Raw genomic sequence first — 26,493 nt, forward strand, 5'->3', positions numbered from 1 at the left:
CAAATACACCACTCTACCTTTTAAACCTCTCAGTAAATCTGAAGGAGGTAATTTACCAGTTTTGGGCTCCATACGTACTATGGTCTGGAACGGATGAACACATTGAATGAGTATAGACTCATATGTATTTAATTCAGAAAGTTCAGCAAGAATAGCATCAAATTCTAAATTATTATGTACAGCTCTGGTCGGCATTCTATTTTCCTCTAACTTGTTGTAACAGTATTTACAAATACGCTGATCTTCACCCAATTCAAAACAATTTTCAAGAAATATATATGTGGCAAAATCCATCCACTTATAATTATCTTCATTTTCACTCTTTCTGTAGAGATCAACATTCCTAGTTTGTTTTCTATAATGAGTTCTGCGGCAACAAATACAAGTAACATTTGGTCTTTCATTAGAGACTATTGCAAATTTTGTTATGTGATCATTAAATGTGTTACTTACAGAGGGTTCTACATTCTCTTCCACTTCTGCCTCATTTACTGTGTCCTTCTCTGCACTGTTTTGTTCAGGACCAAAGTAACAAAACTGAATTTCATCAACAACCTTCTCTACATCTGATACCGTTCCTCGGAACAGAGCCCTATTCAATTCATTTAACTTTATTGCTGGACTTTTGGCAAAATACAACCGTCTCACAAACTTTCTCATTTCAGTATGATGAACAGCCAGCATCCTAAAATGATGGAAAACACTATTGCACACTTTTCTAGATAGACAAGCAAGAGAATGACCCTGCAAACCAGTATTCTCTCTCACTCTGCATGGATCCAGACTTTGAAGCACCTTAATCTTTTGTTTTACACTTTTTTTACTATATTCTCTTAGAAACTCTCGAAATCTGTCAATAGATTCCTGACGCACAGTGCAAATACTACTACAATTCCAAGTGTACACTGGGGCTTTAGGACGTCTCCCCATTGCCTCATCTGCCATCACTTGTACCTCATCTCTTGGAACCATTATCTCCTTCTCCATTATGCAACCATTTTTTACTTCGTATGAACGACCTCTGGTGTCAACTGCATGCAGCAAACTATTACTTTGAAAATAGCTCTCTTCATTAAAAAAAGGTTCACTACTTGAACTATGCATCCACTTTCCTAAAAACACTTTACAAAAGTTTGTTCTGTTCACTACTCTTTTGCTTTTGCTTTGTGATTTCAGTACATTAACCATTTTATCTAATGTACGCATCCTATTCAAAATTAATATGAATAGTTTCCTTTTTAATTCTAATGCTTTTGCTGCAATGGCTTCAATTTCTTTTTTTCTCTTGTAATATTTTGCCTTTTGCTTATATTTCTTCACATCCTTTATCAAATTGGACATAACTCTTCTCTGAAACATTTTTCTACGTATCTCTTTAAACGCTGTTTTTCTGTTTATGTTAAACTTTTCAATTGCAGAAGGTATATTTGCATTAACTAAATTCTCAATTTTTTGCTGTTCTCTATGTTTTGTTACATTTTTCCGAGGACAGACATTTTGTACATTTTTCTTTGTTTTGAATATTTTGTTAAGAAATTCTTTTTTCTGCTTACCAGAAGATTTTTTCTTTTTCCCAACATGAGCATCTTCTACTAACTTTGGTCCTCCAGTTGTCTTCAAATATAGTTTTTTTTTTAGCGTTTTTTGAGCTCGAGATTTTGTAGGCATCTTAAATTTTGTTCACTGTTCTTCAGCAATACCTGAAAAAAACTAAAAAAAAAATCCTTTATTGTATTTAAATATATTACTACATTTGTTTTCACAATAGTCATAAAACAAAATTTCTTTGCCAATTTGAATGCACACAAACTGCTCTTTTTTTTGGGCAAGTGAAAATCTCTTTTACAAACTGTCACATTATGAAACCACTTTTCAGATTTTTTAAAAAGCCCATGTCCACAGTGCTACACTCCAGCAAGGGCAACCAGCCTTAGTGAAGCTCAATGTATTTGCATTACAGACTGAAACCTGAAAACCCCACTCGCTTGTAAATACTTTGCATGACTATACACGGCAAGCACATGGGTGTGTGCTAAGACTCTGCTTCTTCCCCCAAAAATTCGCTCCCCCTTTCCATCTAATGCAACTGTGAAATCACCAGAGCAAGACGCAATAAATCTCTGCCTATAATTCCTCTATGCACACAGAGTCATGTTTTCACATTAGTCCCAAAACGAAATTTCTTTGCCATTTTGAAAGCACACTTACTGCTCTTTTTTTTTCGGGCCGAGTGAAAATCACTTTTACAGACTGACACATTATGAAACCTTTTTTAAAAATGTATTTAATTGCACATGTCCAAGCTGTTTTTTTTTCAGACCACCACCATGTGTATTCTCTGTGTCTGCCTACACTCCAGCAAGGGCAACCAGCCTTAGTGATGCTGAATGTATTTGCATTACAGACTTAAACCTGAAAACCTCACTGGCTTCTAAATACTGTGCATGACTATACATAGCAAGCACATGGGTGTGTGCTAAGCCTCTGCTTCTTCCCCCAAAAATTCGCTCCCCCTTTCCATCTAATGCAACTGTGAAATCACCAGAGCAAGACGCAATAAATCTCTGCCTATAATTCCTCTATGCACACAGAGTCATGTTTTCACATTAGTCCCAAAACGAAATTTCTTTGCCATTTTGAAAGCACACTTACTGCTCTTTTTTTTTCGGGCCGAGTGAAAATCACTTTTACAGACTGACACATTATGAAACCTTTTTTAAAAATTTATTTAATTGCACATGTCCTAGCTGTTTTTTTTTCAGACCACCACCATGTGTATTCTCTGTGTCTGCCTACACTCCAGCAAGGGCAACCAGCCTTAGTGATGCTGAATGTATTTGCATTACAGACTTAAACCTGAAAACCTCACTGGCTTCTAAATACTGTGCATGACTATACATGGCAAGCACATGGGTGTGTGCTAAGCCTCTGCTTCTTCCCCCAAAAATTCGCTCCCCCTTTCCATCTAATGCAACTGTGAAATCACCAGAGCAAGACGCAATAAATCTCTGCCTATAATTCCTCTATGCACACAGAGTCATGTTTTCACATTAGTCCCAAAACGAAATTTCTTTGCCATTTTGAAAGCACACTTACTGCTCTTTTTTTTTCGGGCCGAGTGAAAATCACTTTTACAGACTGACACATTATGAAACCTTTTTTAAAAATTTATTTAATTGCACATGTCCAAGCTGTTTTTTTTTCAGACCAACACCATGTGTATTCTCTGTGTCTGCCTACACTCCAGCAAGGGCAACCAGCCTTAGTGATGCTGAATGTATTTGCATTACAGACTGAAACCTGAAAACCCCACTCGCTTGTAAATACTTTGCATGACTATACACGGCAAGCACATGGGTGTGTGCTAAGACTCTGCTTCTTCCCCCAAAAATTCGCTCCCCCTTTCCATCTAATGCAACTGTGAGATCACCAGAGCAAGACGCAATAAATCTCTGCCTATAATTCCTCTATGCACACAGACTCATGTTTTCACATTAGTCCTAAAACGAAATTTCTTTGCCAATTTGAAAGCACACTTACTGCTCTTTTTTTTTTCGGGCCAAGTGAAAATCTCTTTTTACAATTTGAAATCACTTTTACAGACTGACACATTATGAAACCACTTTTTTTTCTTTTATTTAAATGCACATGTCCAAGCTGTTTTTTCAGACCACCACCATGTGCATTCTCTGTGACTGCCTACACTCCACCAAGGGCAACCAGCCTTAGTGATGCTGAATGTATTTGCATTACAGACTTAAACCTGAAAACCCCACTGGCTTCTAAATACTGTGCATGACTATACATGGCAAGCACATGGGTGTGTGCTAAGCCTCTGCTTCTTCCCCCAAAAATTCGCTCCCCCTTTCCATCTAATGCAACTGTGAAATCACCAGAGCAAGACGCAATAAATCTCTGCCTATAATTCCTCTATGCACACAGAGTCATGTTTTCACATTAGTCCTAAAACGAAATTTCTTTGCCAATTTGAAAGCACACTTACTGCTCTTTTTTTTTAGGGCCAAGTGAAAATCTCTTTTTACAATTTGAAAACACTTTTACAGACTGACACATTATGAAACCACTATTTTTGATTTATTTAATTGCACCTGTACAAACTGGTTTTTTTTCAGACCACCACCATGTGTATTCTCTGTGTCTGCCTACACTCCAGCAAGGGCAACCAGCCTTAGTGATGCTGAATGTATTTGCATTACAGACTTAAACCTGAAAACCCCACTGGCTTCTAAATACTGTGCATGACTATACATGGCAAGCACATGGGTGTGTGCTAAGCCTCTGCTTCTTCCCCAAAAAATTCGCTCCCCCTTTCCATCTAATGCAACTGTGAAATCACCAGAGCAAGACGCAATAAATCTCTGCCTATAATTCCTCTATGCACACAGAGTCATGTTTTCACATTAGTCCCAAAACGAAATTTCTTTGCCATTTTGAAAGCACACTTACTGCTCTTTTTTTTTCGGGCCGAGTGAAAATCACTTTTACAGACTGACACATTATGAAACCTTTTTTAAAAATTTATTTAATTGCACATGTCCAAGCTTTTTTTTTTTCAGACCACCACCATGTGTATTCTCTGTGTCTGCCTACACTCCAGCAAGGGCAACCAGCCTTAGTGATGCTGAATGTATTTGCATTACAGACTGAAACCTGAAAACCCCACTCGCTTGTAAATACTTTGCATGACTATACACGGCAAGCACATGGGTGTGTGCTAAGACTCTGCTTCTTCCCCCAAAAATTCGCTCCCCCTTTCCATCTAATGCAACTGTGAGATCACCAGAGCAAGACGCAATAAATCTCTGCCTATAATTCCTCTATGCACACAGAGTCATGTTTTCACATTAGTCCTAAAACGAAATTTCTTTGCCAATTTGAAAGCACACTTACTGCTCTTTTTTTTTTCGGGCCAAGTGAAAATCTCTTTTTACAATTTGAAATCACTTTTACAGACTGACACATTATGAAACCACTTTTTTTTCTTTTATTTAAATGCACATGTCCAAGCTGTTTTTTCAGACCACCACCATGTGCATTCTCTGTGACTGCCTACACTCCACCAAGGGCAACCAGCCTTAGTGATGCTGAATGTATTTGCATTACAGACTTAAACCTGAAAACCCCACTGGCTTCTAAATACTGTGCATGACTATACATGGCAAGCACATGGGTGTGTGCTAAGCCTCTGCTTCTTCCCCCAAAAATTTGCTCCCCCTTTCCATCTAATGCAACTGTGAAATCACCAGAGCAAGACGCAATAAATCTCTGCCTATAATTCCTCTAGGCACACAGAGTCATGTTTTCACATTAGTCCTAAAACGAAATTTCTTTGCCAATTTGAAAGCACACTTACTGCTCTTTTTTTTTAGGGCCAAGTGAAAATCTCTTTTTACAATTTGAAATCACTTTTACAGACTGACACATTATGAAACCACTATTTTTGATTTATTTAATTGCATGTGTCCAAGCTGTTTTTTTTTCAGACCAACACCATGTGCATTCTCTGTGTCTGCCTACACTCCAGCCAGGGCAACCAGCCTTAGTGATGCTGAATGTATTTGCATTACAGACTTAAACCTGAAAACCCCAGTGGCTTCTAAATACTGTGCATGACTATACATGGCAAGCACATGGGTGTGTGCTAAGCCTCTGCTTCTTCCCCAAAAAATTCGCTCCCCCTTTCCATCTAATGCAACTGTGAAATCACCAGAGCAAGACGCAATAAATCTCTGCCTATAATTCTTCTATGCACACAGAGTCATGTTTTCACATTAGTCCCAAAACGAAATTTCTTTGCCAATTTGAAAGCACATTTTCTGCTCTTTTTTTTTCGGGTCGAGTGAAAATCACTTTTACAGACTGACACATTATGAAACCACCATGTGTAACTACAACAAAAACAATTCCCATTTCTATTATTCATTTCTTAAGTTACCACATACATCCCCTCTCAAACTGTAAACTCACCTTTAAAATTAGTTAGTTGTGAAAGAAATGTGACACTCAAACAGCAGATTATCAGAGCCAGGATCTCTGTTGTGTTCACCTCTCTCCTCTCAGCAGAACCAGATAATGGCAAACTTTCCCTCTATTTTTCCACACATATACATGTAAGTTTCAAATCTCAGTGCTTCCCCCTTTTTTTCAAATGTAATCACACATTTCTATTGGTTGAAAACCAACCCTTTTCCAAAAGTACCCTGCCCCCAACTTGACTTCTGCCTAGTACCCTTCCCCCAACTTGACTTCTGCCTGCTACCATAGCAACAGCTCATGGAACACTGCTGTGTGCAGTTAGGTCAGAAGTTCGACACACAATGTTTCAATTCCACAGAGCAAGAGTGCTTGACTTTTCAAACCTTACAGCAAATCCATAGTACTGTTCTTTGGTTACACATTTTTTTGTACCAATACAAAACATGCTTCTATTAATTTTCACATACAGCCTAGTTTTTATTCTAGAATGGCATGAAACAGCCAATCAGTTCTTTTTGTTTTAAAAAAATATGTATGCCTCCATTTCCAAACTGTCTTTCTTTTCATATTGCCATTCTACTGAAAGACACCTCCTGAGTGCATCCAGTTCTCCTTTGAAGATGTTCACAGTGTGGATTGTAGGGCACAGCTATGTCTTCTGGAGTGAAAAGTTTGCAGAGAAAACAGATATGGTGAGAGACCTTGCTTTGCCAAATGTAGACATTAAATGGATTGGTCAGAGAGGGTTAAAGTGGCACCAATTGATGCCATTGGTGAAATCCTTCATTCAAATCCAACACCCTGACCTCATAATAGTGCACTGTGGTGGCAATGACCTAGGCACTTTGACTGGGGTAGGTCTGGAAATGCTTATGAAGGACACCTTTGCACAACTGTTTACACTTTTCCCTAAAACTGCCTTTGTGTTTTCCAACATATGCCAAAGGCAAAAATGGAACTGGTCCAATCATTTCTGTCCACAGATTGACAAAGCAAGAAAGCACGTCAACAAATCTGTTTCTGCTTTCCTCCGTGACTATGGTATGGGTGCCATTTACCACAACAACTTGCGTTATGACATGCAAGACATTTATAGAGGAGATGGTGTGCACTTCAATGATGAAGGGAACAGAGTCTTCCTCTTGAACCTTAGACTCTGCATCGGTACTTACTTGTAGGTACCACTAAAAAAATGACTTCATAAACACAACAGCTCTTTTTAGAGCTCCCTAATTTCTAAACTCTTAAATCTGCTTTTCATTTATCTATTTTTTTTTTTTTTACCGTACGCTTACCGTAAGCTTACCGTACGCGTACCCCGTGATTTTTTTTTAAATCAATAAATGTTTTTTTTGTACTTTTCTGTCCTTCTTTGACCCCCTTACAAATGTTAGGGGGTCTGTAACTCTCCTCATTGCCCCCTTTCCTTGTTTTCACTCTTTTTTTTCAGAGTGAAATACACAAAATGGCGGCCGCCGCTTCCTGGTTTCGACCGATTCGAATGTTTACTAAGATCTAACAGCCAATCAGAATCGCGCTCGCGCACGCCGCCGTACGCTTACCGTAAGCGTACGGTAAGCGTACCGTAAGCGGGCTCAGATATATATATTGATTTAAAGGCTATTTTCTCAGAATCTACTGAACAGATTTACACCAAACCTACAAAAGGCACTTCCTTGACCTAGGGACTACCTCTCTGCCAAATTTTGAGTAATTCTGTTCAGCCGTTCGGGCTGTAGCTCGTTCTAAAGGTCCTATGGAAAAATGCATGGGAAAAACGCGTTTTGGGACCCCCCTTTTATCTCAGCCCCCGCTTGACGGATCCCCCCGAGACTTTCAGGGTAGGAGCGGAGCGTAGCGCCCCACCTATTTTGAGAAATTCGCGAGGATTCGTCGACCGGCGCCAAAGTTATTCAAAATAGAATGTTGAGGTTTTCCTATGGAAACGTGGTCCTAACTATAACTACCTACTGGCGACCGCCAGTAGGTAATATATATATATATATATATATATATATTCACTTAAAAAACCATAGGTTTCACACATGTTATAGTTAGCTGGACATTTCACTCGTAAAAAACCATTGAAATTCCCCCGTTATAGTTAGTTCAGATAACTATAACTACAGAAAGTACTCAAAACGTTATTATGGGTGCACATGCATATACCATTGAAATGTTAATTTGCTCATTCAGTTTGTAAATGGATTGACATCTCCTCATCAATATTATGTCCATTAGGGAATTTCGTACACATACCAATAATGTGTCTCGATTCTCTTTGTCTGAGTCTCAGTATGCGATTTCCACCTCGTTTACTCGGTAGCATTTGCTCTATCCCATAATAAGAAAGTTTCTTACAATCTGAAAAATGAAACCTTTCAAAGTGACGGGCAATAGGATATTGCTTATCTTTGTTCGTTATCGCCCTCATGTGTTCCAAAATCCGTTTTTTTGCCATATGTGTTGTACTGCCCACGTACCTTAATTTGCATGGGCATTCCAACACATAAATTACATATGTACTGTTACAGGTCAAGAACTGGTCAATGCTAACCATTGTGTTAGTACTTGTGTTCCAGAATTCTTTGATCATGCGGCTGTTGGCACATGCCTTGCAGTGCCCACATGGAAAGAAACCTTGCAAATTAATGTTTCTCATGACTTTGTTGGTGGTTAAATCACTATGGACCAGCAGATCTCTAAAAGTACGGCCTCTTCTGTAGGTTATGTTTGGTCTGTCTGGTAGACACTCACCTATTATGGGGTCGTTTTTTAGCAATTTCCAATTTTGTGCCAAGATTTTTCTTACTGGCTCAGATTTACCATTGTATGTTAGGATCATGCGTGTAGTATTGGATTCATCATCTTCGCACATGGCTACAATAGGTCTATCTTCCAAAAGTTTACTTCTGTCAATGTTGGATATTTTATATATTTATATTTATATATTTATATATGTATTGGGAAAATAGATCAATTTTTCATTTAGTTTAAAGATACAATCATTTTATATTTTCGAAATGATAGATTTTTTCATGAATGACTTAATTTATGAAAGTATAGCGAAGCACCAAGAAGTGCTTTCCAAAAGTGAATTTGATTCCGTGTATGTTGGTTATGTCTATTGTAACGTACGGCACACTTGCACGTAAATAATGTGAACAAGGTTATCGGAGGCTGAAACGAGTTATTGGTAACATCGCAACAATACATTTATTGGATCTTGGAAGTGTGGACATTTGGTTCTTTACTAAGAGTTACAAGAGTTTGTTTTGTGTGTGCTTGCGCATGTGTTTGCATAATCAACGCACACATATGTGGAGTTAAGTATACTAAACCTATACATACCTATTTTTGCTATAATAATTTGGCAAGTCAATATTATAACATCAATATTCTGGTAGTAAAGCATTATACTATAACAGAATTTTGCTTCATTTTCTAATTTGATATTTTGAGTTTCACCAAGACATCAGGGGGGACTCCTACATTTGAGCAGAGGAGCGTTGCCCCACTTAACTGCCCCCAAACCGAAAAATAAAATGGTACTGAAGTTAATTCATTACCATTTTATTTTCCGTCAACCTGTCCTGAACCAAGTGTCAGGACGAGGAGGGCCTGTTGAGTGGCAGCAGCAGTGGACTGCCTGACTGTGTGATGGCCATCCTGACATGTGCAATATAAATCTCTCAACCCGGCTGCCTTAGACAGCCGGGTTGAGAGCCTACACAAGCCTCCAGTGTCCTCATGAGCAGCAAGAGGGGCCGCTCCCTCCAATCCTGGCACTGCTCTCATGCAGCTCCTGGATTGGTTAAGCCCAGCTGGACATGACGTGATGTCAGGAGAAGATAACCGGAGCGAAGAGGATGTGTCTCCGGACAACATGGTAAGTATCTTTTTATGTAAATTCTGTGTATTTAATTGTATTTATGTACTTTTAAAAAAATGTATTAAACCTTTTTTCATGCCGCTCCTATCGGCAGACTTCCAGCCGCCACTGCAAGGTCGCTTCCTTATTTTCTGCTTTGAATTCTTCACATCTAGGTTCCTTTTCCCTGAAGACTGCAATTCAGTCCTCACTTTTAGGTCTCTCTTGAGACAGCGCATGTGCTGTCACTTGCAAGACATTGTGTTAGCTTAGAGTGGGCTTAGAGCCCAGCCATTGCTTACCAATGGTTGGCTTCTTTGTCAGTCCCATTTCCCTGCTTCCCTTAGGTCAGCCTGTACTGGCCTTACTGCCTTTTCATATGTTTGTCCCTCCCCTGGAGCATGGCCCAAGCACTTTGGTCCTTCCACTGCTTGCGCTTCTGGAGCTACTTTTTTCTTTCAATGGAATCACTCCATAATAATGCATGTGTTTGCAGACCGACTCCCTCATAACCTTCTCCGCTCTTTGTTTCTTTCACTTACCCATGTACTATTGTCCCTCTCCATGTTGTTGCTGGCTCCATGCCCTTTCCATATTGTAGCTTGTCCCCATCCACTGTCCGTGTTGCTGCTTGCCCCTTCATGCCCTCTGGATTGTTAGTTGCCCCACAACTACCCTCCATTGTGCGCTGTGTTGTTGCTTGAACCATTATGGTCTGTGTTGTTGCTTGCCCTCCCATCCAGCGCTGCGTCTTGTCCTACCATTCTTGTCGTTGCTTGGCTCAATTCTCTATTTGTTGCTTGCTCTCGTCTCACGCTCTTGTGTAGTTTGTTGCTTCCCCCATCCCGCTTTGTTTGCTGCTTGTCCCACATTCAGTGTTGTTTGTTGCTTGTTCTCAGACCTGCGTTTGTTGCTTGCCCTGTGTTGCCCATTGCTTGCCTCATCCCATGCAGTATTTAGATTGCTGCTCCACCCAACTTTGTTTTTTGCTTGCCCTCCATGTTGTTTGTTGCTTGCCCCCATCCTGCATTGTTTATTGCTTTCCCCGGTCCATTGTTATTGCATGTCCCCCTGTTGTTTGTTGCTTGCCCTGTCCTATGTTTGTTGTTTGCACCATGTCCTGCACTGTTGTTTGCCGCAACTCAGTCTCCCTCCCACCTAGCCAGCAACAAGCGCTATGACACAGTCAGCACTAACTGCGCTGCGTCATAGCACTTTTTTTAGCTTTCAGCCATGCTGCACAACAGTTCAACATGGCTAAAAGATATTGGCAAAACCAATCACTCTCGAAGGCAAAACTTATTGGTTTTGCCAATACTTGTTTCCTTATGGAAGCAATTGATGTGTTTAAATTTTCATTGATTCATAATGAACTTTATTTGGTTAAATAACCATAAACGTAGACGCAAAAACCATTGAGTAAAATTTAACAAGTATAAAAATTAAAACATTTTAAAATAATGTGTCCAGTGTCATAAAATTCATATCAAAAGTCTAAATCACATAATGCATAAGTTGAATCAATACTGAATACATAGTGCAAAGTGCAGGCATGGCATAACAAAAACACATACAAGAGCAATGTTCACAAGGGCAAGCAATAGTAATGTTGCCGGGGGATAAGCTGGATGAGACCAAAACAGCTGTAGTAGTGCAACAATTCTTAAAACAGTAGAATACACAAATAAAAATTGAGAAGGCCCATCAAATGTGAGTATCATCAATTCTCGATGCCACATAAAGTATGTTTCGGCGTGGGGGCGTGGCTAGCGCCCGAGGAAGATGGCGGCTAGTCTGTGACTCTCCCAGGACGGCGGAGAGGAGGACGAGCCTGACCTAGCTATTACCGCATATGGATTCCCCAGAGTAGCGGTTGTGAAACCGGAGACATCGCAGCATCGAGGGAGCTAATTTTCATCACTCGTGGTGCCCTGTAACGGCTTCTTTCCTTCAACCGCACTGTGATGCGCTTCTGTGACGGAGCGCCCGCCATTTTACATCGCGCCTGACGTACCCTGGCGCCAGCGAAGCTTTACTGGTAAATGCCACAATCACACGCAGTCACTTGGTTTCTACGTGAATGACTGTAATATAAGCGCTATTTATTAAGCAGCTGCTCATTTTTTGAATGCCTGTACTCGGAGGCGGCAATTTTCTTTTTACCACTTGTCACCTGTCACCATTTTTCTTTTCCATAAGAAACTGTTTGACTTCAAAGGTTTAATGGTCGCCTACGTTTTCTAAATGGAGCAATTACATGCAGAGGCTTGGTTTCTACTCGAATGAATGCAATATGAATTAATCAGCTGCTCTTCTTTTGAATAATTGTGCTCGGTGGTGGCATTTTCTATCACCTGTTGCCTGTCACCATCTCGTTCTTCATAAGTAACAGTTTGGTTTTAAAGGTTTTGTGGATGCCTATGTTTGTAATTGGAGCATCTACATGCAGCTACATGGTCTCTGCTTAAATGAATGCAATATGAGCACTAACTATTAAACAGCTGCCCTTTCTTGAATGACTGTGCTTGACAAAGGCATTTGAAAGCTTGTTGTGTCAGCTCTCCTCATGTGCCCCAGCATTGTTTGCAATCGAATGTTTTACTTCTTCGGTATTCATGTAAAGCTTTGCGGCTCATGAGTTATTACCATACTTGGTTCTTGCCTGTCCTGCTGTGAACTCTCCTCAGTCCTTCTCAGCGCATTTGAAGCAGTGTTTTTTCTCTCAAGTTTCTTCATTTATATTATGCTGAGAAGTCAATTTTGGGCATCGAAATAACACAAGATGCACATAAGAATTATTATTTTTTTCTTCTTCAGCTTCTTTTGCTTACATTTCTACTCAATTTAATGGGCAAATTAACCAAGGATTCTTTCCATTCAAAATCCTCGACACGCAAGCTCTACATTCACTCAAACTCTCGCTACAATTGTCTATCCATGGATGGCTCAACAAGCGCTTCGCCTAAGGGTGCCTCAACATCTGTTACCTCTTTATCCTCTGGTGTGATTAAAGCGTCAAGCAAACGTTTGAAAAAGGATCCTCCTTCTCCTCCTAAGCAACCTTCCTCAGTCTCAATGGACATATTGCTGGAAGAAATCAGGGTTTTACGCCCTTTTGTTGAGGAAACTAACTCTAAGTTACAACTCCTTACTGACAGGTGGTCTAGTCTGGAAGACAGGGTTACTACAATCAGTGCTTTAAATGGGCCGGTACTCACTGGTACTGAGTACCGCCACTTTTTATTTTTCTCCCTTTGAGTACCGGAACTTTTCCTTCGCCAAGGACAGTACCGGTACTCAGGGGAAAGTCAGGCAGTGCAGGCTCCATGGCACTGGAGACTGTGCTGCGCAGAAAGTGCTCTGCTCGGCTGCTGCCGAAAAAGAGAAGGCAGAATGGAGGGAGGGGCAGTGTATGCCTCTGAATGGAGCCGCTGCTGAGCAATCCAGCAGCGGCTCATTAGCATCACTTAAGGGCTGTTTAGGGTTGTGAATGCCCTGCGGCCCTCTGTGAATAAAAGTGAAGGGTCCAATCAGACCCTGCCCAGTCAATCACACTGTAGGTGTGGGACTCTGAGCCTATCCCCTACTCCACAAATCTAATTACAGTGTGACACCCGAGATGAATGCACCTCTCAGCACGAGTCTGAGAAGGGGGCTGGGGGGGTATTACACGCTACCCAGCATCAGATTGGTAAGGCGGACATTGGGCGATGGGATGGTGCCTCAGGGTCTCTCTGCTTTTCTTCCCTGCTCCCTGTCCAGGCTAGCGCCCTGAAGCTATAGTTTGCTGGGAAAGGGGAGAGTTAGTGAATTGGTATTGCTGTGTGCCTGTTGTTAGAACCTTCGCTCCAGTGTCTTTCAGGCCTTGGTGGGGGCTTTATGTTTGCATAGGCTGTGAGGCATCTTTCCCAGATAGGAAAATTGAGAGGATGTAATGTTAGGGCCGGCAGAGCTGCCTAACAAGGATCTATGAAAATAGGTTTTTAGTACCAGCTTCAGCTCAACATCCTGTGATTCTGAGCAAATGACTTAATTGTGCTAGGCCTAAAACAAAAATTAATGTGACTTTCTGTAATGTAACTGGTGCTCCTGTAATCTCTGCCTCTGTGTGTCTGCTATGTTTGTGTGTTTGCCTGCATTTGTATGCCTGTTTTTGTAAGAAACAAGTGAGAGAAAGAGAGAGAATCAAGACATTCTCAGGAGGTATTTTAAAGAAAATGGGTGGCACGTTGTGTGTACATGTCTGCTTGGCGACAAAGATTCATAAATAATGAAAAAAAGGGTTGATGGGTGGGTGAGTGAGTGAGTGGATGGATGAGTGAGCAAGGGTGGATGTATGGATGGATGAATAGATGGATGGATGGATGAGTGAAAGCATGAATGGGTGAAAGAGGGTGGATGATTGGCTAAAAGTGCGGATGATGGGTGGATAAGTGAAAGATTGGATGGACGAATGAAAGGGTCGATGATGGATGAGTGAAAGGAGGGATTGAGTGAAAGGGTGGATGGAATGAAAAGGTTGATGGAATAAAAGAGTGAAAGGTTTGATGGATGGATGAGCGAATGGATTGATGGATGAGGGAAAAGGTGGATAAAGAGATGGATGATTGAAAGGATGAATGGATAGGTTTGGAGATGGATGGATAGGTTTGGATATGAAGGGTGGATAGACGGAATGGTGAAAAGCTGAATGATTGATGAAAGACTGAATAGAGAATAGAATGTAAAGGTTAAATGGTGAACCTCAGCAGGTAAATGGTAGGATGAAAGGATGAATGGGTAGATCGATGGAAGAGACAAGCGAGTTCTTCTGGGTAGGGTCATGATTGTTTGCTTCATTTACTTGGTGCTATAAGATCTTTTGTTCGAAGTGGGGGTATGTTCAGTTTCTTCCTACTCGCATGCTCAAAAATATATAGTATTGTGCCAAACAGCAATTAACAGTATGACATTAAAAAGGTGCAACTATTGCAAAAAAAAGGAAATGTTAACATATTGTGGCATTTCTCTTTCATTTTGTGTAATAAGTTAACTTGCTTTGTTTATATAAACACATTTCTCATGTGTTTTGGTATGTGCTGCAACTACTATAGAAGTCGTTAAGTATCATCATATCTGGCCTTAACCCCACCCCTAGCCCTGCCCACTCACTACACCTGTAGCTAATTTTAATGAGTACCTGCACTTATTTTTTCCCATTTAAAACACTGACTACAATGGAACAGAACTTCGACTCTTTAAACTCCTCCACCATCAAAATGGATTCCTTACGCTCTCAAGTGTCAGTGCTACAAAAGCAGGTTGGAAATTTAGAAAATAGGAATAGAAGAAATAACCTTCGCATTTATGGCTTACCGGAGGGAACGAAAGGAATGACCCTATTGCCTTCTTCAAATCATTCACTCCAAAAAGCCTCAAGATGCCAGACGACACCCATCTCAATATCCAGAGGACTCACCTTCATTTTCTCATCACTCAGGCAGGAAACTGAGAGGAGTGATCCTTTATTTTTTGGAATACACTGACTTAGTCAAGATTTTATCAGCTGCCAGAGCAATTAATCGAATTACTTGGTCAGGCAATTCCTTATTCTTCTCTCAGGATTACTCCAAACCAACTGCAGATAGACGTAAGGAGTTCGTAGCGATGAGGCCACAGCTCCGTTCAATAGGTGCACGCTATGGACTCTTTCATCCCTGTTTGTTTAAAGTGACAATCAACAATAAGACTACCACATATGAAGTCATACCATGTGTGTCCCACGGTCGTGGAGAATACACATCTGTTGTTAAAATACCCCTCACACACCAAAAGGGCCCTTGGTGTCATGCTTCATCATAGGGGTCTTCCCGCCCCTCTACGGGACGGGGCGTGCTACGACCAGCGTGTACGTGGGAGCACTGTTCTTGGTAGGACTACTATGTGTAGTGCAGGGGTGTGCAAGGAAGGGTCAGGAGTGAGTGGAGAGTGATGTTAAAAAATACCTGGCTTACTGGACTAGGAAAAAATTTTTATTCTGCCATCTAAGCTGGTATTAGTAAAAATGTGGGGATGGAGGGTGTATGCCTCAATGAGCTTGACCTCCTGATGTCGACATGTTTCGAAGCTTACCCCAAGCTTCTTCGTCAGGACCTAAGAAGATCCCTTCCAACAATGCACTGTGATGTGGTGAGAAATAGTGGGTGTAAAAATAAACATAGGAGGTAAATAGCCTCCAAATAGCCTCCAAAAGTTGGTACCGCCCCACTGGAGTACGTAAGACCCAGTGGGGCGGTACCAACTTTTGGAGGCTATTTACCTCCTATGTTTATTTTTACACCCACTATTTCTCACCACATCACAGTGCATTGTTGGAAGGGATCTTCTTAGGTCCTGACGAAGAAGCTTGGGGTAAGCTTCGAAACATGTCGACATCAGGAGGTCAAGCTCATTGAGGCATACACCCTCCATCCCCACATTTTTACTAATACCAGCTTAGATGGCAGAATAAAAATTTTTTCCTAGTCCAGTAAGCCAGGTATTTTTTAACATCACTCTCCACTCACTCCTGACCCTTCCTTGCACACCCCTGCACTACACATAGTAGTCCTACCAAGAACAGTGCTCCCACGTACACGCTGGTCGTAGCACGCCCCGTCCCGTAGAGGGGCGGGAAGACCCCTATGATGAAGCATGACACCAAGGGCCCTTTTGGTGTGTGAGGGGTATTTTAACAACAGATGTGTATTCTCCACGACCGTGGGACACACATGGTATGAATGGGAATCTCTTGGTATGTTATACATGCGGGTGGATCCCTTTGTTTAAGTACGCTTGGTTGGGAGGAAGTATCCACCTCCACCACTCGTTGAGTGGAACCTCTCTACTCCCCCCCTTGTTTCTCTTTCTACCACATATGAAGACCCGGTGAAATTGAAAAGCTTTCTTAATTCATACTATGCTGATGTTATGGATACTTCTTCACCGCATACCAGTTAGATGTCTCAGAGTTTGACATGTAGCCCTTTTTGGTATAGATTCTATACTGTTAATAATTTTATTTTTGTTTATAGATAGTGGATAACGTTGTTTGCTTCATTAGTATATTGGATTTTAGAACGAATTTCCTTTTTCTTCCCTACAGGTTATGTTTCTGTGTTTCATTTCCCTCATGTCTCACTACCCGTCGGTTCTGCCTTCCCTCCCGCCTTCCCGTTTGAGGTCTGGACGCGTCATTGTTCCGTGTGGCCTCACTACCCTTCACCCTTCACATGTCTTGGATTACTTGTAAGTCTCTAGTTTTGATCTCTTTTCCTCACCTCTGCACCACTTTTATTTTCTCTTTACTTCTCTCCTTTCTTGTAGCCTTCTCTTACTCTTTTCTCATTCAAGCACTTATTCTTTCTTTTTGTTATTCTTTTGTCTTTCAAATGTTGCTTATTCATGCAGTTCCTTACTCTTCTTTCTCCTCTCTCTTAGCTCTGATGTTTAAATTTACATATAGTCGGTTTGTTACTTGCTACATTTTTTGTTGCTTGTTGAAAAGTTATGAATCTCTTACTCAAATGTTCTCTCTTTTTTCTTGTTGTCTTTTCATATCTCAAATGTTGTTCATTCATTTCGACCAATCCTCTTCTTTCTCTTCTTTTTCACTTCACTTGCTTCAACTTACATATAGTCGGTTTGTTACTTGCTACATTTTATGTTGTTCAATGCTTTGCCTTTATTGGTGTTCATTCCTTTTTTTTTTAAAACAACTTTATTGGGATTTTCAAGTGGGGGTGCATCGTAGTACACATTACATTGAGCATTTTAGTTATACAGAGAGCTCAGGATACAATGCAGGCATTATACTACCGCTGTGCCCCATGTGGTGTTGTCATCGAAGCCTATCCAGAATATCACAATACAAATAAGGAGGGCATCAGTTCCACACAGTGTTATGCAGTACATTCCTAGCCTCCAACCTATCGAGCCCAAAGGGAGCAGTGCCCGCTCAACTGACCCCCATCCCACATCCCACCCGGAACCCACCCTCCTTACCCAACTATGCCACGAAGAAAACAATCTTAGTCTGGGGGGACTCAGAGCATATCCTTGGGGGGGGGGAAGAAGGGGCGGGCCAGGGCAGAGGTCAAAACCCCCCCAGCTCCCGGTAGGGGAAGGAGAAAGGCCGGTCCACGCAGCACGAAAGGGGGGGACTAAATGGACAGGCAAGACCCTCCCTCAACTTGTGGGGGGGGGGTGTGTGCGGGGGGCCCACCCCACGGCACACACCCCCATCGGATAACAGACACATTCACACTAAACATCACACATCCCCTGACCAGGAGTCAGCCCCACACTCTCGGCCATAACGACCCACCTCTGTCCACCGGTACCACTGCTCATGCGGGGGAATTCCGGGGGGGGCAGCCACCCCAGCCTCCCCCCTCCCTCCTCCTCCTCCATCTCGCCCTTGAATAATTCGGTCAGATGCGCCCATTCCAGGGAGATCGGTCGTTTGCGCAGCCCTCGACTCTCCTCTCGGTACAGCGCCTCACGCTCCGCCACCGCCCATCTCAAGACCTCGTCTCTCCAAGCCTCCACACTCGGCGGCGTGCGGGACTTCCACCGCTGTGTTATCAGGCGCTTCGCCAGCATTAATACCAGGTTGGCGAAACGGCGCAACAGCTTTGCTTTCAAGGGGATCGGTAAAAGGCCCAATAAACAAGCCTCTGCAGTATCCCAGGCGGGGGGTTCAGTAATTGTGGTTAAGACATACGTTATCCCACCCCAGTATCCCTTCAGTGCCGGGCAAAGCCACAGCATGTGTACGAGATCAGCGTCCGGTGCCAGACAGCGGGGGCAAGTTGCAGCCACCGTATTGTACATCCTACTCAGTACATGGGGAGTAAGATACGCCCTGTGGAGGACAAATAATTGAATAGTTTTCAATCTGCAGTTGCGGGACACTTTTTTAGGGTACTCCAATATATAAGCCCATTCTTTGTCACTAAGTGCTCGGGACAGGTCTGTCTCCCACCGTGTCCGGAGAGCGACCACTGAAACCTGAGTATGTTCCCGGAGGCCCCTGTAAAGCCAATGAACCAGACATCGTCCATGGCCCATTATATGGAGAGAGCGCAAAAGGTGGAAGGTAGGGGGTTCTGCTGGTGTCCCCTGCCAGTGCGTCCGAATATAACGGGAAATCGTCGCGTGGAGCAGAAACTGGGTGTCGGGTACCCTGTTAACTCTCACAAAGTCTTCGTGGGACATCAAGTTGCCCTCTTGAAAAAAGGCCCCTATAGTTTCCACGCCCTGTTGTGCCCATGGCCGTACCTGCCCGCCGCGGAGCACTCCCCGTCGCGCAGGGAGGCCGCACAGCGGCATGTTCGGTGAGTATGGATTCCGAATTCTGGCGTATTTACATGCCCGTGTCCAGTAATGAAGCGCTATCTTCAGCAGGGCTGGAGGGTCCAATGGCCGAGGAGCACCGGGGCACAGCAGCGACTGCAGGGCACCGCGCGCCAAGTGGGTCGGGGTATAGCCAATTTCAAACAGGTTTTTACCCGCTAGCCAGTAGGCCAACCACTGCAGCTGGCCAGCGATACAATATGCCCTAAAATCGGGTGCACCCATCCCGCCAGCTCCATTTGGTAACCGCAGCTTTGCCAATGCAAGCCTGTGTCTCCCCCTGCCCCAGATCAGCGAGGTCAGCAGAGTATCCAGCTCTCGAAAAATCCAAGCGGGGTACACTACGGGGACGTTGACGAAGTAGTAAAGCAGGCGAGGCAACATCACCATCTTGGATATCGTTACCCGTCCTGCGACGGTGAGGGGCAATGTATTCCAAAATGCAATTTGAGAGCGAATGGAAGAGATGGTGCGTACCAAATTGCCTGCAATGACATCCGGCACGGAATGATATATATTAATCCCCAAGTACCTAAAGGTGACCGGCGCCACTCTGAAGGTTAAGGGCCCGAACCTGAGCTCCGGTGCCACGAACAAGTCGCTGAAAGAGTAGACTACGGACTTGGAAGCATTGAGGCGTAACCCGGAGATCTCTCCGAAGCGGAGAAAAATATCCGCCACCTCCCCCATGTCAGCCTGGAGATCACGAAAGTATAACAGCATATCGTCTGCGTATAGCGAGACTGAATGTACGATGCCCTCCATCAGGATGCCATGGGGAGCCATGACCTGCCGGAGAGTTTGGGCTAACGGTTCAAGCGGCAAGACGAACAATATAGGCGATAGTGGAAGATAGTGGCGTGTACCCCGGAAGATAGGGTAAGCTGAGGAGATGATCGAGCCTGTTTTCGCCCTGGCCATTGGGTCCGTGTAGAGCAACTGGATCCAGGCACATAGTTCTGGGGGGGCACCCATTTTCTTCAATACCTCCAACATGTAAGACCAGCTGAGCGTATCAAAGGCCTGTGAAATGTCAAGGGATAAACACCCCGCTCCCACCGGTCGTGGGCGTGTAAAATGGCATGAAAGCGCCTGAGATTCAGCGAAGTACTCCGTCGTGGGACAAAACCACATTGGTCCGTGTGGATCAGTCGCGAAAGGAGTGGAAGTAGGCGGGTAAAAGGACTCCAACGTGGTAAAAACCGGAAAGGGGGGAGATTTTAAAGACGCAAAGACCGGGTCCCGTGCGGGAAGAAAAAGTGAGGTCATCCCATGACCCCAAGGGGGTGAGTATAAATCAGGAAGGTAAAGGCAGCCTAATACCTCGTAATGCACTACCATGGGCGGTGTGGAGTGCAGCCATGGTGGCCCTTATACCCAGGGGCTCTGGTGTGTCACTGCCCAGATGGTTAGAGGGGAAATTTGCCATAAAATCATGGAATCCTCATAAACATTGCGGTGACCGCCGTAACCCCTGGCAGCGGATGGGTCAGTGCAAGGACGGTGGCGCCCATGGTATCATAGAAGTAGAATTGGCGCCAACAAACCTCTCCGTAGAAGGAGACTCACCTCATTAGGTGTCCGGATGTAAGGGATAACCTCACTTTTTCTTCTCGCACGGGACCCGGTCTTTGCGTCTTTAAAATCTCCCCCCTTTCCGGTTTTTACCTTAGGACCCACGTTGGAGTCCTTTTACCCGCCGGTCACTGCTGCAAGATTGCCTTGTCAGTAGCATAGGTGAGTTTTCACCTGTTTTTTTCCCCCCTGTCTCTACCCATGGTCCTGTCACTGTTTTCGCCCCCTTGTAATTGACTCTTCACTACCCACTTGGGAGCATGATACCACCAGTCTCTTGATGATTTGAGCTGATTTTATCTTGTGAGTGCAATTTATTATGTGATATACTGTCATGTGTTGTCTTTTTCTTCTATTTCCTAGGTTACTTCTGAGCACCTGTTAGGTATGTAGAATTCACACACCTTTGTTGTAGATAGTTCGTATCTTTGATCCTGAGGAATTGCCGTGACCATTTCTTGGCTACCTAGGCATGAAACATGTTGATCTTCTTGAGCGTAGGGCATACATAACTAGCTACATAACCACTAGTGGCTATACCCACCTCAATTTCCGTTTGTTTTAATTAGGCTGTTCACCACTTTAATAAATATTCATCCGTGGACCAACAGTACCTATTTTAAATACTTCCACTACATCTACACACTCTAGGGCCCCTCACCCCCACAGCACCCTTCTGCAGGAACAAAAGATCCCCGCTAAAGAGCCCCATTATTGGGAGCCCGTCAGGAATTGCAGCGCCGACCTGACGAGGGGCAGGCTCAAATGATGAAGCATGACACCTAGCTTGCTGGGTGTGTGAGAGCCCTAGTTCCAACAAGGGTTTCCCCCCTCCATGACACATGACAGTCCTACAAACAACCCCCCCCCCTATTTCTTTCTTCGACTAGAGGAACTTTGTACCCTTTTTTGCATTACCAGCAAAATGCTGTCACTCTTAGTGCAAGAGATCAAATAGCGGAAGTGGGCAGACTCATTGCCCCATGCTGTATGCGTGGTGGGTGGAAGCAAAATGTGAAATGTGAAGGACAGTTGATGAGACCAATGGACGAAGAAGGCTGACCCCAAGCCATTCTATGTATGTATGCTTGTAAGTTTTTGTTTTTTAATGCATTTTTTGATTATTTGAGCCTGACGAGACTGGGAATGCCGATTCTAGACCAGACCTAAAAGCAAGAACAGGTCTGTGAATTAAGAATGCACACATATAGAAAGGGGAACCCTACAAGCTTCAGAGGGTCCCAGCAAGCAATTACAGAGTCTACAAGGATTTCCTGGGGACATCCAAACATCCAGTGCCTGCACAAACATTGGATAATAACATTGCATTGAATCTGGGGCTTTATATAAATCGGCTCCAGACGCAACAGAGTTTAAGGTACAGTGCATCACTCAAAAAGGGCATCTGGAGACAATGCCATGATCTGTGTCAACAAGATTTAGGCAGGTTTAAGAAGAGGGGAAAGAGGGCTATAATTTGGAGGTCTGCACCTGTTATTTGATTGCACGCTATTCCTCAGAAAATGCTCTCATTTATGGCATTGTGCATATACACTTCCAAAACACGGTTCCTGCCAATGCAAAGTTATGCAAAGCTCTTGGCTCGTCGAATGTGCAGCTCTTATCGCCGGTAGCATTGGAAACCCTTTGATGGATGTCATTATTAATTCGGCTTTGTCGGGTGGATTTGCCCTGGAAGGGGCTGGTCTGGCAGGGGCTTGCAGATGTTTTAAGCACCTGCGGCGCAGATGATACCCTGTGTATTCTTTTTGTGTTTTGTCAATTTTCACATGACTATTTGTTATCTGCTAAAGATGCCTTTTCCACCACAGATGTGCGGTGCAACTGGTATGTTACGGCACATATCGAATCATGAATTTTGTGACACAATCTGTATGTTATTCTCCAAAAACTTGTAATTGGGTGGCATTTATGGCACCCACTGAATTCTGACTCAGCAGATTTTATCAGATGCAATAAGGAGCACGCCATGTACTGAGCCGCATAGAAATGGCAGACGCGTGGTATAAAGCGCTGCATAGAAAGGAGTAATCAACTACAGAGCAGAGGCTGGGAATCAAGCGACAGAATCCATGAACATTAAGGAAGTAGGGTTCATATTTTGCCGGTATTGTGAAATGTGCAATTATATGTCCAGTGTGAAGGGTTCAAAAATGTGATATGTTGAAGTCATAAGTATTTCTTGTTACCAGAAAACCTAAAATAGTGATGCAGACACAATTACACAATTAAAAAGACAAAGTAAGTTACTAATTAAGTCAAGCGATTTACTCAAAATGTTAATCTGGTTTTAAACTGCATTTTGTTGTGGTATAAGTGACAATCTAAGTAGCATAACGTTGAAATCCCACTGATGTAGCAAAGTGCTTTCTGCTCGGGGCGTTTAAGCTCTTTAGTTGTCTGGTGCAATTTACCACTGCCGCTTACACCACACTTTGCCACTGCTATTGCCAATGATACTAACAACACAACTACTAACCATCACACTCTTACAAGGGTGACAGTTCGGCCTATTACAGGCCTCCAAAGCCTTAACAGTGGCTTGAGCTGCATGTAATAGACATTAATGTCTATTAAATTAATAATTAAGTATTGTTGAGGAAATCTCTAAATAAGCCAGACAGCGCCACCCAGTGGTAGACTGTCAAGTTCAGGTGTTTCTAATTAAGTGCCTGTGCCAAACACTGGAAACCACCGGCTCAAATTTAGCACTGCTCCAGTTGTTTCTGAAGGTTGGCAGGCTGTGAAGCATTTTTCAGGAATCGAATTCCAGTGGCTTGGGCAAGGGCGCAGAACAATCATTCTCTTTCTGATAGTTTGGAGATGTGAGGCTTTAAATGCCTTCGGTATGGCCCTGATAAAGAGTTGAGTGGCAAAGGAACACCCTTCCATTGCTGGGAAAATGCTAAATTGATTGGGAAAAAAGCCGCGTGCTGTCCCTATTGTGGAGGAAATTCCACCGGTGAATTTTAATTGTTTTGTATTTTTTTGTTTATACGTGAGAATTTTCTCCTATGACCCAACTTTTAACCAGGCCCTATGCGTTGGAACAAATGATGATGCTTAATTGATGTGATGCAGGCAGTTTGAAGGGGATTTAAGCTCGGACTGAGAGCACTTGATGTCATCCTAGGATTAAAGCAATGTGGCCACGCCTCCTGGATAAGGGTATGTTGCTTGCTGCAATGCTTTTATTTTTCTCCCACTTGGGTGATTCATTACTTTGTAAGTTCTTGCAGGAACCTATGGGCAGATTTACAAGAAAGTGACTCAGTGCATTCCGCAAGCCATTTGTCTGCACCCCACTGAGTCCCTTTCAGAGCACAGGAATGCGATATATTTACAATGATATGTGGTATTCTTGTGCTCTCCCCTGTGCTGGCGCACAAACAGCTGCCACGCGTCGGCATAGGCACCCTTGCACCATGGTGCAAGGATGCCTGCGTCATGGGGATATTGTTTTCGTGCAGGAAGGGGCACCTTCCTGCACAAAAACAATCACTACAGGTATTTTCCACTTTCAATATGTGCTGTAGAATGCAGCACGAATTGAAAGAGGAAAAAACATGCAGAAATTAAAACATTTCTCCTCGTTGCGCGTCCCTATGCCTCCCCTGGGGAGGCGTAGCATTCAGACGCATTTCCAGATTTACGATTCCTCATAAATCTGGAAATGTGTCTGGGTCCATGGGTGTTGCGTGGGATCACCCACAGCAACACCCATGGAACGCAAAGTGCTGCGTGTAAAGGGGCCATATTTACAAGAACAGGAAAAGCCACACAGGGTGGATTTTTCTGTCCTTGTAAATATGAGCAGGATAATTCGCCACCAGTACGTCACAAAAAGTGAAGTCCTGGTGGCGCAGGGGGGTTGTAAATCTGCCCCCCAGTATTCAGTTTTTGTGGTGGAAATTTCAAGAGGGTAATGTTTGACAGGAAGGCTTATGTCCCTTTCAATAGTTTTGCTAGTATTGTGTGGAATTTACAGTGTTTTGAGTGATTCGATAACTACTGCAGATTTGTCCTTTTTGAAAGGGAAAAGCTCTTCCTCTACACGCCAAACAAATCTGGGGGTGATCTCTTCTTCTTCCAATCCACAAATGGGAGTTAATGCAGCTCTTGGGCTGGAAGTGGTTGGGTCGGAGTTTGTGAATGCCCACACCTGTAGATGTTTATGGGCATTCTCAAACTTAGAAGCAAAACACACCATGTGTTACCCAATCCTCACACCTGGCATGGGATTTACTACTGCAGATTTCTCCGCACTTGTAGTGTAGTGTAGTAAGTGCACTTATGGTTGTTAGGAATCCTATTCTCGATTGTACATGGAATATTTTAGGCCATAAACATACATTTATGGCCAAAAATACATTAGCGAATAGAGCCAACAACAAAAAATAGGTACTCTGCATACCATTACACCTTGCAAAGTACACTTAGCAGCTCTTTGTGATTTGAATGTTGAAGGGAATATGAAAGGGGGCGGGCTCCTTCCCCTTCCAATCTGTATCAATATACTGCAGTCAAATCAAATCAAATAAACTGTATTCGGTTTCTTGTGATGAAACCATAAAAGCACAATGTAGAATATAATACATACAATCCAGGCGGGAACATACCCGGTTTAAGCATAGTATATGCAATATAAAAATATGTAGTTACCGAATCTCCACAAACACACATAAAATGCCTGGTAAGCAGCACTCTAAATGGTGCAGCAAGACCTTGCGCTTAATCAAGTTGTTTGTTAAATGGCTAGTGGAGCAAGGTAAAGTGCATGGTGCCGGGAATTATGGCAAGGGTCAGGCGAGTTAATCACAACTTGCCCTAAGCCTAATCGCGGATTTAAAAAAGTTAAGCACATAAAAACAGTGTTGCACGTTAACATTTGAAGAAATATAAAAGCGGGCCATACTTGTCTAAAATTGGCCTGTTTCAAAATGGGAATTAAAAAGGATTTTCTGGGCGTATCATAAAATGAGCAGAACATCGTGAAATGAACCAGGTCCTGCGGAGATGTACCATTGCAGCCACAGGATGAAAGAGCTTGCCCTTTGTTCTGACCCCTGGGATGGGCAAGAAGAAGGTGGAAGAGATCAGACCAAAACCTGGTCAAAAGAAAACGATCGTATGAGTTTGTTAACCCCAACCAGTATGGCTACATCATCGGAGTGGTCCTTAACATGATTAAGCGACGTACGCTGGGCTTCAGAAGCTCCTTCTCCTCCCATTTTTGTAGTTTTTTTTTTTAGAGTTTTATATCAGGTATCAGAGCGCTTTACATGAGCGCCAGTTTGATGACACGAGGACACATTCATTTTTGTTAGGTACAAGGAGATAATAAGTGATTTGCCCAGAATCACAGGATATTGAGCGTCGTTGCCGAGACTCGAACCCAGTTCCCCAGCTCCGAGGTCGACCACTCTAGTCGTAAGGCTACATCCTCTCCCCTCCTTTCCGTGGTCTGGCAAGCAAGGAAGGCCGTCTTTAATGAGGCTAGATCTTTCTTATTCGTCGCATCAGGGTTGGAGAAAAATTCTCCTCTTCACAAACTCGTAAGTCTCCTTTCTACATATTTGAAGCCATGGTACCCTGGCTGCACAATCGAGAGCCAGACAATCTTTTAGAATTACTTTTTATAGGGAGGTCCCCTT

General features: G+C 43.1%; 1 long non-coding RNA gene across 1 annotated transcript in view; it reads left to right on the top strand.

The window, feature by feature from the left end:
- The first annotated feature begins 11,624 nt into the window (after positions 1–11,624).
- Positions 11,625–26,493, top strand: part of LOC146802036 (uncharacterized) — a 170,321-nt gene continuing 155,452 nt past the window's right edge. The window contains exons 1-2 of the long non-coding RNA XR_014967353.1: positions 11,625–11,906; positions 16,992–17,134. This is a non-coding gene — a long non-coding RNA (uncharacterized LOC146802036). The remainder of the gene's footprint in view (positions 11,907–16,991; positions 17,135–26,493) is intronic.

This window comes from Triturus cristatus, chromosome 8 (genome assembly GCF_964204655.1).
Source record: "Triturus cristatus chromosome 8, aTriCri1.1, whole genome shotgun sequence".
NCBI classification, from domain to species: Eukaryota; Metazoa; Chordata; class Amphibia; order Caudata; family Salamandridae; genus Triturus; species Triturus cristatus.